Consider the following 17799-nt stretch of genomic DNA (forward strand, 5'->3'; position numbering starts at 1 on the left):
CTGTGCCAGCTGCGTGTTGCTGTGATGCTGAAAACTGTGCCACTGGTATTTCAAATACTAGCAGGGTCAGCCACGGTGGACAGGTTTCAGTAGAGCTTCGAGACTAGAAAGAAGGACCTAGCCACACACTTCCGAAAAAGTTGACCACAAAAATCCTATGAATAGCAGCGGAGCATTGTCTGATAAAGCTCAGCAAGGTGAGAGGATGGAGCAAAAAGACCGGGCAGGGTTCCGCTCTGCTGTCCACAGGGTCACTGGGAGTCAGAATCCACTCGAGGGCACTAACAACAAATTTTGTGTTATGGCAGCTACTTTTTCTTGAAGACATTCTTCTTGGAGCCCTCTAACATTCTGTTCTAATGGAGACTGATTGCTTTCTAAGCTTGTTGCTCAGCCATCACACACTGGCTTTTGGGGGCATTTTTTGCTTTTTTGTTAAATCTCCTGGGTTATTTCTACTCCCTCTCATATATTGTGTTATACGTTTTTTTTTTTTTTAAGGTTTTTTATTTTTCCTTTTTCTCCCCAAAGCCCCCTGGTACAAGGTTGTATATTTTTAGTTGTGGATCCCTCTAGCCGTGGCATGTAGGATGCTGCCTCAGCATGGTTGGATGAACGGTGCCATGTCCGTGCCCAGGATCCGAACTGGCGAAATCCTGGGCTGCTGAAGCAGAGCGCGTGAACTTAACCACTCGGCCACGGGGCCGGCCCCCTGTGTTATACTTTTGAATTCACTTTATTGTTTTCTAAACTTCATATATTTGGGGTTTTTGTTTTTTTTTTTTCACAGAAAGCGTGTATGGGTGATCAATGTTCTGGGTCCTCAGATGTCCAATAGAAGGTCTGTCCTTTGCCCTTACACTTGAATGATAGTTTGTTCGGTAATAGAATTCTGGTTCCAAAATTACCTTCTTTTAGATTTTTCTAGGTATTACTCTACTGTCAGCTTGCAAACAGTGTCTAACATGAAAAGTGTAATGCCTTTGTAGATAAATGTCTCCCACTGGGCCAGGCTCCTACTAGCTTTTAGGACATTATCTTTATCCTTGAAGTTCAGAAATGTCATGGGATGTATCTAAATGTGTATGTCTTTTTTCGTTATTTGTGCTCAGCATGCCAAAGTTCAGGTTCCAACCAGGCAGAGGTTTTTTTTTTCTCTTTTGTTCTCTTATCTATGAATGCTAAGAAGACTGCCTGACAAAAGTCAGAGCTCACTGACTCTTATTGACTAAATGAACTAATACTTAAGTCACGTCTTATTTTAGGGGAATTTTCTTCTATCATTTCTTTGATTATCTTCTCTGATCTGTGCCTTCTGCTCTCAAATTCTGGATAATTTTGAAACATATGGATGTATCTTCTAAGCCTTTCTTTTCTTTCCCTCCACAATTTTCATATTCTTTCCTTGCTCTCGTAATTTCTCTCTCTGTCTTTTTATATTAAGTTCTAGATGATTTCCTTTACTTATCTTCCATATTTCTGCTTTGGCCTTCAGCAATATCCATTCTTTTATACAGAACTTTTATTCACTTTTTAAATTTGGCAATCATATTTTAATTTCTAAAAACTATTTTTGATTTACCTTTTTTGTGAATATTTTCTTGTTTTATAGACCCATTATGTTCCTAAATCCCTACAGGGATACTAATTGGATTTTTTAAAGTTTTCTTTTGTCCTCTCAGTTATCTCTCTCTTTGTTAATCTTGGTTCCTCTCTTTCATGCTGTTGATTTCCCTCAAATGTCTAGTTATCTTTGGCTGTCCATGTTTTAAACAAAGGACTCAGTATTTTGGTGTTGGAGACGGGTATGGTTTCCTCTGCAGCTGTGCCCATCTGTTTCTATGATAAGTCTCCACCTTGAATGAGAAGATTTAAAATGGAGAATCCTGATGCGCCATCTTCTCTTCAAGGTATAATGAACAGAAGATAAAAAGATGAGCTGGTGAATCTCAGTCTCCAAAGTAAAGAAGACTTTAGGGAGTGCCGTGTGTGGTTGTGTTTCATTTCTGTATAGAGTTGCTCTTCTTATTTCGCGTGTCTGTGTCACCTGTGTGGTTCTGAAGTTACCTTAGGTTTGGCCAGCCTCTCTCTCTGGACCCAGGCACATAATAAGAGAGACCTCATCCCCACCCCCACCACACACACACACACACACACACACACACACACACACAGTTGATCTCTGTTTCATTGGAAGGGCCTTCTCATGGCTTCCGCATGGGAGCAAATGCCATATCCAGCCTCAGCATAACTATGCAAAGGACGAGAAAGAACAGCAGCTCAGCACTTCCACAGGGAAACTCTAATCATTACCCTGTGCTTGGCCCGCTTCTGTTCCCTATACCTTTGACTGCAGGTTTGGCCGTTCTCTAGGGAGCCAGTGAAAAGTTAGGAAGGAAGACTATTACCCCTGTAAGGAGCTTATTCTCTCTCCTAGTTATGTATTTATTCTCTTGTTAAATCTGATCCTATCTGCTTGAGATCTTCTGAAAATTCCTGGCCCTGCAAATGGTCCTTGTTCCTATCTATTATAGTTGTTATATATTTATTCCTTTTCTAATATTGTTGCTGTACAGATAATTATATCCGGGAAGTATGGGTGGAAGAGACAGTAAACAGATGTGCCCTGAATGATAATGAACCAAATCCTGAACAAATTCTTTTTTCCCATCAAACTTGTTCTTTCTCCCCAACTCCCCCATTATTTTAATGGCTTGTCAGTTCAGAGAGCCAGAAGTCAATGGCCATTCATCAGAGTTAGTGATTGCCTATCTTGCTTGTTTCTTCCCTACCTCCTTCCCTCCTCCCTTTCTTTTCTTTCTTTCTTTGGGTCAAAAAGTATGTTTTGACCTAAGCACTGGAGAGGGGCTGGGTGTATAGTGGTGAACAAATAATGGTCTTGCCCTCTCAAAGCTTACAATCTAGTGGAGGAGGCAAATGTCAACCAAACAGGCATACGATTAAAACACATGTTTACAAAGTATGGTACAGTCCTTGAAGGAAGTAAGAGTGGGAAGGCATTACTGGGGAAATGTCATTTGAGGTGAGCCCTGAAGAGTAAGTAGAATTTGGCCAGTAGGCCAGTGAGATAAGAAGATTTCAACAAGATGGGGCACGAACAGTGGAAGTCATTGAGGTAGGAAAGACCTTGGCCCATTGGAGGATGGTAGAGAAATCCAGGGAAGGGGTTGATGTTCTGAGCGACATTAAAGAAAGGATGAGAAGCTGGGAAGAAGAGGCCTTGCAGGCCACGTAAGGAACTGAGATTTGAATTTTGTTCAATAGGAAGCAATTACAGAGTATTAACCAGAGGAATTGCATGCATGATATGCACTTTTTCTAGTGATCACTTTAGCTATTGTGGGGAGAATAGACTAGAAAAGGGCAAGGGTGGACTTAAGAAAACCAGTTAGAAAGTGATTACAGAAGTGTAGGGGAGAGTGGGGCTGGCCCTGTGGCCGAGTGGTTAAGTCTGTGTGCTCTGCTGCAGGCAGCCCAGTGTTTCGTTGGTTCGAATCCTGGGCACGGACATGGCACTGCTCATCAAACCACGCTGAGGCAGCGCCCCACATGCTACAACTAGAAGGACCCACAACGAAGAATATACAACTATGTACCGGGGGGCTTTGGGGAGAAAAAGGAAAAAATAAAATCTTTAAAAAAAAAAAAAAAAAAAAAAAAAGAAGTGTAGGGGAGAAACAGTGGTAGGTAGAACCAGAGAGGCAGAGTGAAGATGGAGATAAGTATACTGATTCTGGAAATGTTTTGGAGGTAGTGGACAGGACATACTGATATACTGAATGGAAAAGAGAGTAATGAAGAATGAACCTTAAGTTTGAGGTTTGAATAACTTGGTGAACGGTGCTGCCATTATCTGAATCGGGGAACTGTGAGAGATGTAGGTTTGGAGTGAGGAGAGTCCATTATTCGGTTTTAGCCATGTTAATTTTGACATGCTTTGAAACATTCAAGAGGAGGCAACATAGTGGCCAGAGAGGTCTGAAGGGGTATATATACTCGCCTTTTGCCAGCATACAAGTGGGATTTAAAGCCACTGAGTGAGTGAGATTCCCCAAAGAGAAAATACAGCTCACAAATAGAAGATTAAAAACTGAGAAAAGTGGGCAGAGATGGAAGAAGTTTTACCCACTATGACAACTCACATTAGTATAGGACCATGTGAACATTTGTATGTTTAACAACCATACACTTTATACCACACTTACTTTGTGCCAGGCATGATTCCAAATGTTCATTTGAAAATGAACTTTGCAAATGTTAACTCATGTATTCCTCACAACCACCCCAGGAAGGATTTATGATTATTAGCCCCATTTTTCAGATAAAGAAATGGAGAATGTGGAAGTTTAGTATCTTACTCAAGGTCACATCGCTAGTGAATAACAGAGCCGGGATGCCAACTCAGGTAGTCTGGTTCTAGAATTCATACTCTTTACACACTCTGCTGTGGTGCTCTCAGCATCCTGTGGTCTCACGTGGGTTCAGTGAGACCCAATCCTAAGTGAATAGGCCAGGTGGGAATGGAAGTATCTCTTCTCTTGTGGGTCTTCCAGACCTTGATTCTTTTGAACTCTTGCCACTTAAAATCAATCTATTGCCAAAACCCGTCGCTTTTTTTTTTCTTTTTCTTTTATTGGTTTATTTATTGAAGTAACATTGGATTATAACATTATATAACTTTCAGGTTTACATCATAATATATTTCGAATTCTGTGTAGATTACATCGTGTTCACCACCCAAAGACTAATTACCATCCATCACCACACATGTGTGCCTGATCACTCCTTTCACCCACCTCCCTCCCCCCTTCCCCTCTGGTAACCATCAGTCAAATCTCTGTTGCTGTGAGTTTTGTTTGCCATTGTTTTTATCTTCTACTGATGAGTGAGATCATACGGTATTTCACTTTCTCCCTCTGACTTATTTCACTTAGCATAATACCCTCAAGGTCCATCCATGTTTTCACAAATGGCAGGATTTACCTTTTCTTATGGCTGAGTAGTATTCCATTGTGTATATATACCACATCTTCTTTATCCATTTGTCCCTTGGTGGGCCCCCAAGTTGCTTCCAAGTCTTGGCTATTGTGAATAATGCTGCAGTGAACATAGGGGTGCATGTGACTTTATGCATTTGTGTTTTCAAGTTCTTTGGATAAATACCCAGCAGTGGAATAGCTGGATTATGTGGTAGATCTGTTCTTAATTTTCTGAGGAAACTGCATAGTGGAAACTATGGAGTGGAGAGAAAAGGCATATGGAAACTGCTTTCCATAGTGGCTGCACCAGTTTGCACTCCCACCAGCAGTGTATGAGGGTTCCCCTCTCTCCACATCCTCTCCAACACTTGCTGTTTCCTGTCTTGTTAATTATAGCCATTCTGACTGGAGTGAGGTGATAGCTCATTGTAGTGTTGATTTGCATTTCCCTGATAGTTAACGATGTTGAACATCTTTTCATGTGCCTGTTGGCCATCCGTATATCTTCTGTTTAGAAATCTCTGTTCAGATCTTTCGCCCATTTTTTAATTGGGTTGTTGGTTTTTTTATTGTTGAGACATATGAGTTCTTTGTATTTTTTGGATATTAACCCCGTATCTGATACATGGTTTGCAAATATCTTCTCCCAATTGTTAGGTTGTCTTTTCGTTTTGTCGATGATTTCCTTTGCTGTGCAGAAGCTTTTTAGTTTGATGTAGTCCCATTTGTTCATTTTTTCTTTTGTTTCCCTTGTCCGGTCAGACATGGTACTTGAAAATATGCTGCTAAGACCGATGTCAAAGAGCATACTACCTATGTTTTCTTCTAGAAGTTTCATGGTTTCAGGTCTTACATTCAAGTCTTTAATCCATTTTGAGTTGATTTTTGTTCACGGTGTAAGATAATGATCTACTTTCATTCTTTTGCATGTGACTGTCCAGTTTTCCCAACACCATTTATTGAAACCCCATTGCTTTGAACTCCAGAATAATTCTTACGTCTGTCATTTCATCATATTCCTTCTGATACCATCCAAATTTCGGACTTTAAGAATATTGTGATAAACTCCTAAATGGTTTGTGTTTTCTCCCTGCTCCAATCACTTCTCCCCATTCCAACCAGCCACTTCCTGTTATCTCCTAGATAGAAACCTTCAGTGACCTCACACTTCTTACAGAGTAATGTCTACAATCCTCTCCTGGTATCCAAAGCCACCTGTCATTTGACCTCAACTTCCAAGCTCATCAGTCACTCTTCCACAGCCTATAGCTACTGCTGTCAACCTGGACTAATTAACGATTCCTTGCTTATGTCCTTGGCATTCTCAGCTCGCTAGCTCTGTCTTCCTCTCGGCACATTTAGAATCCCTTTCTACTCTACCATACCCCAAAGCTTCCTGTCCTTTCCTGCTGGAATCTTACCTGTCCCACACAACACAGCATTAGTGTTCCTCCCTTTCATGATTTTTTGATTTTGAGCTGAAATTCATCAAATTCTTTCTGAACTCTTAAATTTTCTTTGTGCCCTTTACAGTAGTCATCAGATTCTAAATATTATAAGAATTTGTGCATACCACTTGTCAAGTTCTAGAGGGCAAGTCGTCTGTATCTTTCCCCGCCCCCCTGCCCCATAATGCCTGCACCATGCCTGGCTAACAGTGAGTGCTTAAAGTATTTATGTACTCGATAAACAGATACAGGCTCTTCCTCTCACCTGCTTTTTCCTATCTGATGAGTACCTGTAGAGCTCTGCCCCTTTGTCTTGCTTTCCAGTGAGATGATTCTGCTTCCCAAATACATTCACATCATGGAGTGATTTATTACATCTATTTCCCAAAAATACGCTAAAACTGAGAATGCTAGGTGACTGACTCCCCACTTACGCCTTTTGCAGACAGGATGAACTCCGGACAAGGCATTTTTTTCTGCCGGTTTGGCTCTTAGCAAAGTGCTTTTCAGATGTTTCAGGAAAAGAAATAAAATTTTTTAAAAAGGGTGGGTTTTTTTGGGGAGGGGGGTAATCGGTTTATAGATGGGAACCAAGTCCTGAAAACACATTTATTTTCAACTAAATAAGAACAAATGGAACTTTTTCAGGCTTTCATTTTGCTAATACAATATTTTTTCACCATAAAGCTTATTTTCTAACTGGAGTTTATTTTGTGTTTGGAGAAGGAGTTATTTTACAATACTTAAACAAACTAGATATTTTTGGGGTTTTGACCAGGACAGTAAACACCATATATTAAGTTTGAACTTTATAGTTTTAGTAATAAAAGCAAGATTTGAATCAAATATATGTATGATTCAATTTTTTATATTCTCTTATAACTATTTAAGAAAAACCCTGGAAAGAAAAACCACAAAATAAAGAAACATGTTTATCTTTGGGAGTTAGGGTTGTTTTCTTTTTTGTACATTTCTGCATTTTCTAATTTTTTTTTTTTTGAGGAAGATTAGCCCTGAGCTAACATCCGCTGCCAATCCTTCTCTTTTTGCTGAGGAAGACTGGCCCTGAGCTAACATCCATGCTCATCTTTCTCTACTTTATATGTGGGACGCCTACCACAGCATGGTTTGCCAGGTGGTGCCATGTCCGCACCCGGAATCCAAACCGGTGAACCCTGTGCCGCCAAAGAGGAACGTGGGCACTTAACCGCTGTGCCATCGGGCCGGCCCCTCTAATCTTTTAATAATTAGCCGACATTACTTTTATGTTAAGACTTTATTAAAAACACAGCTTTTTTCTAAAGGAAGAATTATGGGAATGAAAGGTGGTGTTGAGTTTTTATAGATCTTAGATAAAATTTAGTACTTGTGAAAATATCAGTCTTTTTAAATCTGTTTTATCGAGGTATCACTCATAGTAAAATTCTCTAATTTTAAATTTATAAAGTTTTGACAGATATACACACAGTCCTGTAACTAACATCACGATCATGATACATAACATTTTTATCATCCTAAGAAGTTAATTTGTGCCCCTTTGTAGTTGATCAGTTCTTCCAACCCCCCAGTCCCTGGCAACCACTGACCCACCTTCTATCAGTATAATTTGACGTTCACATCAATGGAAGTTTAGGCTGCATGTATATAGTTCTTGTGCCTGGTCTCTTTCCTTTAGCGTGAGATTCTTAAGGGTCATCCGTTTGTTCACTATATGAGTAGTTCATCCCTTTACATTGCTGAATAGTGGTTTGTTCTAAACAGATACCGAATTCACTTACTGGTGAACATTAGAGTTGTTTCTAGATTTTGACTATTTGGAGTAAAGCTGCTATGAACAGTCATGTACAAGTCCGTGTGTGAACATATGTGTTTATTTACCTCACTAGGAGAGGGATTACTGAGTCATTTAGTAAGTGTATTTTATTTTACAAGAAGCTGCCAAACTGTTTTCTAAAATGGCCGTACCGTTTTACATTCCTGCTCTCAGTGTGTGAGAGTTCCAGCATCTCCACAGCCTGTCAACACTTGGTATTGTCCGTCTTTTTATTTTATTTTTCTTTTTCCTAGTTTCTATTTCATTGATTTCTTTTGCAACACCTAGTATTTCCTTCCTTCTCTTTACTTTGGGTTCAATTTGCTCTCCTCTTTCTAGCTTTTTTTTTAAAGGTGGAAGCTAGAAATTTTGCTTGTATTCTTTTTTAATGAAAGCATTTAATGCTACAAATTTCCCTCTGTGTCTGCCTTAATGGCATCCCACAAATTTTAGTATGTTGTGATTTAATTTTCATTCAATTCAAACCATTTCCCGATTTCTCTGTGATTCTTTTTTCTTTGACCTGTTGGTTGTCTAGAAGTATGCTATTTAATTTCCAAACATTTTGGGATTTTGTCCAGGTATATTCTTGTTATTGATTTCTAGTTCATCTCTGTTGTGTTAAGAAATACTACTTTGTATATTTTCAAACTTCTTAAATTTATTAAGACTTGTTTTATGTCTCAGAATATGATCTGCTTGGGAAATATTCCACGTGCACTTGAAAAGAAGGTGTATTCTGCTATCATTTGGTGGAGTGCTTTATAAATATCATTTAGATCTCATTCGTTGAAAGTGTTGTCAGGTTTTCCATTTATTAACTGATTTTGTCATTAATTGTTATATCAATTATTGAAAGAAGAGTCTTGAAATCTCCAGATATAATTGTAGATTTCTTCTTTAAGTTCTATCAGTTTTTGTTTTACCTATTTTGAAACTTTTATTAGTATTTGAGAATCTAGCAACAGTACATACCCATTTCTCTTTTCCTGGCTTTGTACTATTGATGTCATACATTTTATTCCAACATATGTTATAGACCCTATTCTACATTATTATTTTTGCTTTAAACAGTTAATTTTTAAAGAGACTAAAAATGAGAAAAAAATGCCCCTCACATTTATCCACCTATTTAACTTTTCCGATGTTCTTTATTCTTTTGTGTAGATCCAAATTTCCATCCACTGTCATTCTCCCTCTGACTGAAGAAGCTCCTTTAATATTTCTTTTAGTGCAGATCTCCTGGCAAGGAATATTTTTTTGTTTTCCTGAAAAATACTTTATTTAACCTTTACTTATAAAATATATTCCCACTGGGTAACAAATTCTAGGTTGGCAAGCTTGTTTATATTTTCCTTTTAGTCCTTGATATTGATCCACTAACTTTGGCTTGTCTGTAGATTTAAATAAGCTCACTGTCATTCTTATCTTTCTTTCTCTGTATATAATGCATCTTTTTTCCTTCTGTCCACTTTTAAGATTTCTCTCTATCACTGATTGTCGTCAAGTTAGTTATGATGCTTCTTATCATGGTTTCCTTTATGTTCAACTGCTCATGGTTCATTGAGCTTCTTAGGTTTGTAAGTCTTTATAAAATTTGAAAAGTTTTGGCCATTATTTTTTCATAGTTTTCCACCACTGCCCCGTCATCCACCTCAACTCCTTCTGGGATTCGAGTCACATGTATTTTAGACTGCTTGATATTATTTCACAAGTCTCTGAGGCTCTGTTCAATTTTTTAAGTTCTTTTTTTCTCTCTGTGCTTAATGTTTGATGGTTTCTACTACTATTTCTTCACGTCCACACATCTTTTCTTCTGCAGTAGTTAAACTTCTGTTAATCTCATGAAGTGTATTTTTCCTTTCATATGTTTTATTTCTCATCTCTGGGAGATCCCTTTGTGTATTTATTAAAGCTTCCACTTCACATCATGCTCATGTTTTTCTGTCCTCCCTTCAACGTGTGGAAAATAATTAGAGTAGCTGTTATAATATTGTTGTCTGCAAATTCCATATTTGTGTATTTCTGCACTTGTTTCAATTGGTTGATTTTTTCCTCCAGGGTATAGGTTGTCTTTTCCTGCTTCTTTGTATCACTTTTCATTTTGAATTGATGGCAGATACTGCAAAATTTTATACTTCTGGTTGCTAGATTTTGTTATATTCCTTTTCTGGTGTTAGATTTTGTTCCAGCGTGCAGTTAAGTTGCTTGAAATCTTTTAATTCTTTTGAAGCCTTGCCAGAGAAACCTTTCTTCTAGGGCTAATTTAGCTCCATCACCAAGCCTGCATGCTTCTCTTAGTTCTACCCAGTACTCTGTGTATAATACGCTCATATGTTTCCACTTAGGATATGGGGAATACAAACTACTCCCAGCCCTGTGTGAGCTTCAGAAATTGTTGTGACTACTTCTTTCCAGTGTCTTTTTCCTGCTTTGTATAGTTTCCTCTCATGCTGCTAAGATTAATACTTAGCCGAGGACTCAAAGGGACCCCTCTGTACATTTCTGGAGCTCCCTCTTGGAGTAGTTCCTTCCTCTCAGTAAACTGCTCCACAATTTCTTGCTTCCTTAGCCTCTACAGACTCTGAATTCTGTCTTCTCAACTCAGCGAGACTACCAGGTTCTGTTTGGCTCCCCCCTCCCGTGCTTTGGCCTAGAAACATTTTTCAGGTAGTGATCTAGAGTACTCACACAAATCATCTTGTTTGTTTTCCTTCTTTCAGGGACCACTTGTCCAGTGTCTGAAACCCATTTTTTATAGATCTATTCCAGTTTTCTTATCATTTAAGGCAGGAGGGTAATCTGGACCCTGCCATTCCATCATGGCCTGAAATGAAAGTTTTTTCATTCGTTCTCTACTTTGAGACCTAAATTCAACATCTGTAGAATGCAGAGAAGACTTTAAAGGTGAAAGAAGAAGCAAATTCCTATGATGAAAGAGGAGTTGAGGGCCCAAGTACCTCTAATATAAAAGACATCATTAGTGCCAAACAAAAATGAGTGCTCATAAATAGACCAGGTATGTAACATTGATTTGGAATTAAAGTTCCATAGTTATAAATGAGCAAGGAAAGCCACACTTTCTCTCTAGGAGAGGTAGTAGTTTTCCTAAGCTATTGATTTTGGAGGTCACTTGAGAATAACTTGGAAAAAAACAGGAGGGAATCTTCATGCTGTAAGGAACCTTTGTTATTTCCCAACCATATCATGTCTGATAGGTGGCCATCCACCTGCTGTTTATATATGTTCTGTGTCCGGTCAGTGACCTTTTCTAATATAGGAGTGCTTGATCATTGGGAACCATCTCTGTACCATTCAGCCAGATAGCTGTTCCTTTATCTTCATCCTATTTATCTGCTCTGTCCTCCTGAATAACATAGAATATAATGTGTCAAATAATTGACGACCATTGTGAGGTTTCCTTTTAAGTTTTTTTTATCTGGATTAACATCCTCTGGTATTTTATAAAGAGCATGGCTTTCAGACCCTCTCACCATGCTAGTCATTATTCTTTGGATGAAAAACTAATGTGTTACTTTTTTACTTAACATGTGATTGCCAGAAATATATACTCTAATTTAAATATAGAGTGAATGGGTCAATTATTTCCCATGGCAAGGAAACTAGACTTCTATTAATGCAGCTTAAAGTGGTATTAACTTTTGCTTGAATGTGGAGAGATTTAATTTCTAGGTCTATCTGAAGCCACAGGTAATTTAAAACACATTTATTTCTCACCCCATTGATGCATGGGTAGCAGAGGTGATCGCAGGAAGCCCATTGGTTCATCCATCTGTCTAGACGGGCTTTGGGTAGACATTCGTGCTAGTTTTAGATCACTTTTAAAGGATCAATGTAACTTTCATTCCCTAAATTAAGGCAAGTACCTGCTGTTTAAAATGATCACGTCTCCGCTGAAATTTCCTATCAGCTACCAGCTGACAAAAGGTACTATAAAGAATGGAAGGGTTTTTTTAAAGCTCTGTCAACAGTGAGAATGTGGAGTCAATCTAATATTTGGAGGAGAAAGTTACTCATCCTGGATTTTAATGCTGTAAGGAAGATACTCATAGATGGAGAAAGTGGTCTAATATGTATATCCTTTCCCAGAATCATTTCAGGGGCAAGACAATAAAGATTTCTCCAGATTCCTAAGAACCAAGTTGGAAAGAAGGAGGATGATTAAACCATATTTCACACATCCAGTTGATTTCAGAAGAGTCAAAATCATAAAATGTGAAAGTTGGGACTGATTTTAGAAATCCTTTAATTCAACTAATTTTTCATGTAAGGAAGATGAGATAAGAGAAGGAAAATTATTTCCACATGGTCACATAGTTGATTTGTGGCAGAACAGACCTTCCTACCCCCAGCCAAAATTTCTACTGTGTATTTGGAATGTTTCTTGAAGGAGACCATCTCTTGTAAATTGATTCTAAACAGGGCTCAGAAAAACACCATGGACTTAATTTTAATCACATTAGTATGATTAAGACAAAAAGAAAAGAATAAGGAAAAATTTAATGAAGTGAATGTTTCAGAGCATAGGGTAAGGAAAAAGTCAGAGGGTCTAGAATTAATTATCCCTTAGGTACATACGGCTTGTTCCAGTTTTCAAAATGCTTGCAAAATATGTTGTCTTGTTTGCTCCTCATCACAACTCTCTGAAGTGAGTAGTCAGGCAGGACAGATCTGATTTCCTTCTGTTGTGAGGACCCGAAGGCTGGAGTGAGTGACTTGAACAAGGTAACCCGGCTGTAAGTGGCTGAGTCATGATCAAAGTCTAGGTTATTAAACTTTGTTCAGGGTTGTTTTCACTGCACAGTTCTGTCCACACAATGATTAGTTATGATCCATCCTTTTAATCATAAGTTTGCCTGCATCTCATCGGCAGTACAGTTGCCCTTTTCTAGATCAATTAATGGTCGCTGAGTCTCTATTCACATTTCGTTTAATTTTTAATTCAGTCTATGCTTGTGCATACTAACTCATAAAAGCAACATGGTACCGTACAACACCATGCTATTGTACAATCAGATTCATTTCAGCACTGGCACTTATTAGCTGTGTGATTTGGGCAGCAAATTAGTAGGTTTTCCAAGCTTCTGTGCTCTCATTCATGAAATGGGAATAATAACACCTACTTGATAATGTTCACATAAGGATAAAATTACTGATGAGGAATGTGTCTAGTGGGTACCTGGTTACTTCTCTCCACTTCATACGCCTTCCCTACTCCCACTTGCTCTCCCCAAACTTCAATTTTATTTATCTCACTCAACTCTCGTATGCATTACTTCTTTATGAGTTTTCTTATACTTGTCCTAAATTATTTAAAGATGCTTTTTAAGCATGATAGATTGTTCCCTTCATCCATTAAATAACTAGGTATTGAGTGCCTTCTATACCAGGCATTTGGATACAATATGTACAACTGGATAGAATACAGACCTAGACCAGTGTGGACTTTCAACTTTTGGCACTTACATTCCAGAGAAGAGACAAGGATTAAAGAGATAAATAAAAAAAAAATGAAGTATAGTTTGTGAAAACGTGCTGTCAAGGAAATAAACAGAGTGTTGGGGCAGAGGATAATGGTGGGTGGGCAAAGTGAGAGGGTCTGGCATGGCACAGAAATCGAGCTTGAAGTATGAGTAGATTTTTCTTACATAGAGTTTTTCGTCACGTTGGGAAAAGATGGAGGAATTCTAGACTGAGGGAACAAGAATGCCCAAAGGCACAGAGGCTTGAAAAGCCATGGATAAATGCAGACTATCCACATGGCTACGGCATCTTCATGGAAGGATGTCTAGGGGGTGTGAGGCTGGTCTAGTGTCATGTATGGCCAGATTGTAGAGGGCCTGGAATGTCACACAGGTCCTCGGGCAGAAAGTGAGAGTGAAGTATTCAAATCATTATTCTTGAGGTTTCAAGAGAAGAGTTTTTTGTTCGTTTTTGAAAAACATTTTGGCTCTTTGACTGATGACTAGCCCCTTTTTATTTTTATATGCAAATCTATAGTTGTTTATGAAGTGTCTGTGAAGCAGTCCAGCTAGTATAAAGCAGATTTTAAAATTACATCTCCTGGTTCTCCAGGGCCAGCGCTGTGGCCGAGTGGTTAAGTTCACGCACTCTGCTTTGGTGGCCCAGGTTTTGGCTGGTTTGGATCCTGGGCGTGGACCTAGCACCACTCATGAAGCCGTGCTGAGGCAGCGTCCCACATAGCAGAGCCAGAAGGACCTACAACTAGAATATACAACTATGTACTGGGGGGCTTTGAGGAGAAGAAGAAGGGGGAAAAAAGTCGATTGGCAACATGTTATTTCAAGTGCCAATCTTAAAAACATAAAATAAAATTACATCTCCTGGTTCTAAATCCAGGTGTCACTCCACGATCCTTATCTTGCTTGATCACTGGAGTGTTCTGTGTTATTGACTGTATCTCCTTGAAACTCTTCCCTCTTAATTACTGGGATAATATCTCATGCGTCTTTCACTTCTCAGTGCTGACAGTGTAAGCATGGATGTGGCCCACCGTCTCTCTACATAATATACTGAATCATTTAATTCACTTCTGTGGATTCAGCTGCCAACTGAGAGATCCCAAATTTGCATAGCTGAGATCTTTCTTTTGAGTTCTAAACAGTTCCATTTAGATATCCCACCTATCTCCAAAATCAACTTCATCATCTTTTCCTCAAAATTTCCCTTACCTCTTGGATTACCTTATCCCCCATCTGCTATAATTCTCCTTTCCTCTAGTTATAATGAGGACCTTGCTCGTCACTCTTCTGCCTAAATTCTTCCCTGGATGCTCATTACTTTTATGTAAAAAGACACTTTCAGACAATCCGTCTTTGTCTGGCCTTGCCTGCCCCCATATCTTCACCTGCACCTCATACTCCAGGTCTGTTTATGACTCTGAATGTATCATGCTCTGACACTGCTGCGCTATGCTAATAACGCTAATAACAATGGCTCATATTTATTAAGAGCTAATTGTGTTTCAGGAACTATGCCAAAGCACTTTACGTTCATCATCTTCCACAGTCCGCGGGTCAACCCTATGCAGTAAGTTCTTTTAGTGTCCCTGTTTTTGGAAGAGGACACCGAGGTTTGGAGGTTAAATAATTTTCCCAGGTTCACGGGTAATAAGAGACAGAGCCGGAATTTCTACTGTTAACCATGATGCTGTGTTACTTCTCACATGCCTCGCACAAGCTACTCCCCCTGCCTGGAATTTCCTCCTCCCAACTGCTTATTTTGACTGGTTGACAGGATGCCTCAGGTGTCACCTCCTTCAAGAAGCCAGATACTTCTTCATTGTGGTCCCATTTCTTCCTGTGCCCCAGGAATCACACACACTGTGTCATCTGTTATCTCATTTCTTCCACTAGACTGTTGGCCCATGTCACACTCATCTTTTCATACCCAGAACCTAACACAGTGTCTAGCATATAGTTGGAACTTCATCCATCCTTTTAGAATATATAACATTTTGGTTGAAGCCCCAATTCCCTCACTTACTGGCTCTGTGACGTCAAGTAAGAAATTGAAGCTATATCTGTGGCATTATTCTCCTCATGTATAAAATAAAGAAGTTGGATCATAGCGATGATTCCCCAAGTGTAGTTCTGGACCAGTAGCATTGGCATCCCCTGGGAACTTGTCAGAAATGCAGATTCTCGGGCTCTACCCCACACCTGCTGAATCAGAGTCTCTGAGAGTGGAGCCTACAAACCTATGTTTATAGCAAGCGCTCCAGGTGATTCTGATGCATGGCATTATTTGAGAACTGCTAGCCTGGGGTTGGGAAGCTATGACCTGAGGGCCCATGGGCCAAATCTCACCCAAGGCCTGTTTTTGTACAGAAAAGTTATGCCAACCCCTTCCCTAAATGATAGGATCACCGGGGGTCCCTCCGGTTCTAGGATTTGTTAATTATGAATGCCATGTGATAGCCCTGATTGACAGTGGACTGCCAGGCAGGAGACCTGGGTTCTAGACCATCTGTTTCTGCCTTGTTGCAAGTTATTTCTACTCTCCAAAGCTCAGTTTTCTCATCCTGGAAAATGACACTGGGGTAAGGTTGCTGAATCAGTCAGGGTCCAGTTCGGAAAAGAGAAACCATGCCATCTCTCTCAAACAAAAGGAATTTCATATGGGGAATTGGGGGACACAGATGTTTGAAAGCTGAAGGTGCAAAAAGAGAGAGCCAAGGCAACTTGGCATGAATACAACCAGAGAGCAGCTCCCACCCTTAGAACTGGGGAGCAAAAAGGAAGAGACCACAGAGAACAATTGGGAAGTGGGCCCTGAGGAATTGTAACTTAAAACTCTAAGGGGACAGCATGACAGGCTGCTGCTCCTACCCTAAGAAGGTGATGCCCTGTGGTTAGTACTGGGGGTACACAGCTTCCTGGTTTCTTGGACTAATAAAAAAGGGACTAATAAAAGGCCCAGTTAATGCTTGGAATAGCAAGGAGGCTGGGGCCCGGCCGGTACTAGGATGGCCTGCGGGCTGCAGCTGTACAGCTGAGAACTGCAAGCGTGGTATTCTTCTGGCGACCCTTCAAGGCTGGTCCTGGGATTGCTGGGCAAAGCTGACGAGTGGAGTCGTAACTGCTTGTTGCTGCTGCTCCTGCGGTAAAGCTGACAGGTGCTGAAGCTGGAAGGGGGGGGTCCCTCTCCCTTCTTCCCAAGTTCCAGTTTTGCACTCATGCTTTTCATTGGCAGAACCGAACATGAAGCCAGCTAGAAGGAAGAGAAGAAATGCCGCGTATAGAGTTCCAGCCCCAGCATTAAAGAACAGAGAATGGAAAGGGGAAGGAAGGGTCTTGGAGCTGAGAGACAGGCAAATAACCAACACAGTCAGTTTGACGAGCTTCCAGGTCCCTCTCTACTTGAAGAATTGCATTCTATAAACATATTGATTACATAGATATGCCGTGGGTCCACTCAGGCCTTCTTCACCCACTCCAGGTATTGTAAGACATAACCGTCCTTTAAGCGTGGTATTAGTCATAACTCCTAGTATTACGGCTCTGAAGGGCCCTGTTTTACCCCCTGGAATATTTTATGTTGATAGAAGAAAAAATAAATTTTTTTTTGAGCAACAGTTATGTCCCAGACACTGTTTCCCAAAATGATGTTAACTAATAGATTGAATTTCAGTCCTTCCAAGAATGTTTGAGTACAGAGTCTTCTTTTGTCATCTATATTCACCCTAATTCAAGGAGGTGACTTCAAGGAATTGCTACCAGCTTCTAAGGGCCTTTGCTTCTCCCTTAGGCTGCCTCTCCAGCCCCATCTTCCATCCTCACCCATCCCATCCCAGCTGTCCTCTTCTCTACCACTTGAGCTGTGCAGTAGACGAATTGTTTGTTTTCACTTAACAAAGTATAGTTGTTACTTTGTGTTCTAAGAGCTCCTCCAACACTAATTCGTTCAGTCCTCGTACAACTCCATGATGTGGGCACCGTTATTAGCCATATTTTACAGGTGAGGAGCTGAGACTTAGAGAGGAAAAGTCATTTTC

At 39.8% G+C, this 17799-nt stretch overlaps 1 protein-coding gene across 1 annotated transcript in view; it reads left to right on the plus strand.

The window, feature by feature from the left end:
- The window catches only part of CA10 (carbonic anhydrase 10), a 476139-nt gene that overhangs the window by 100134 nt on the left and 358206 nt on the right, over window positions 1-17799 (plus strand). The gene's annotated exons all lie outside the window — the stretch shown is intronic.

Source organism: Equus asinus, chromosome 13, assembly GCF_041296235.1.
Source record: "Equus asinus isolate D_3611 breed Donkey chromosome 13, EquAss-T2T_v2, whole genome shotgun sequence".
In the NCBI taxonomy this organism is placed as follows: domain Eukaryota; kingdom Metazoa; phylum Chordata; class Mammalia; order Perissodactyla; family Equidae; genus Equus; species Equus asinus.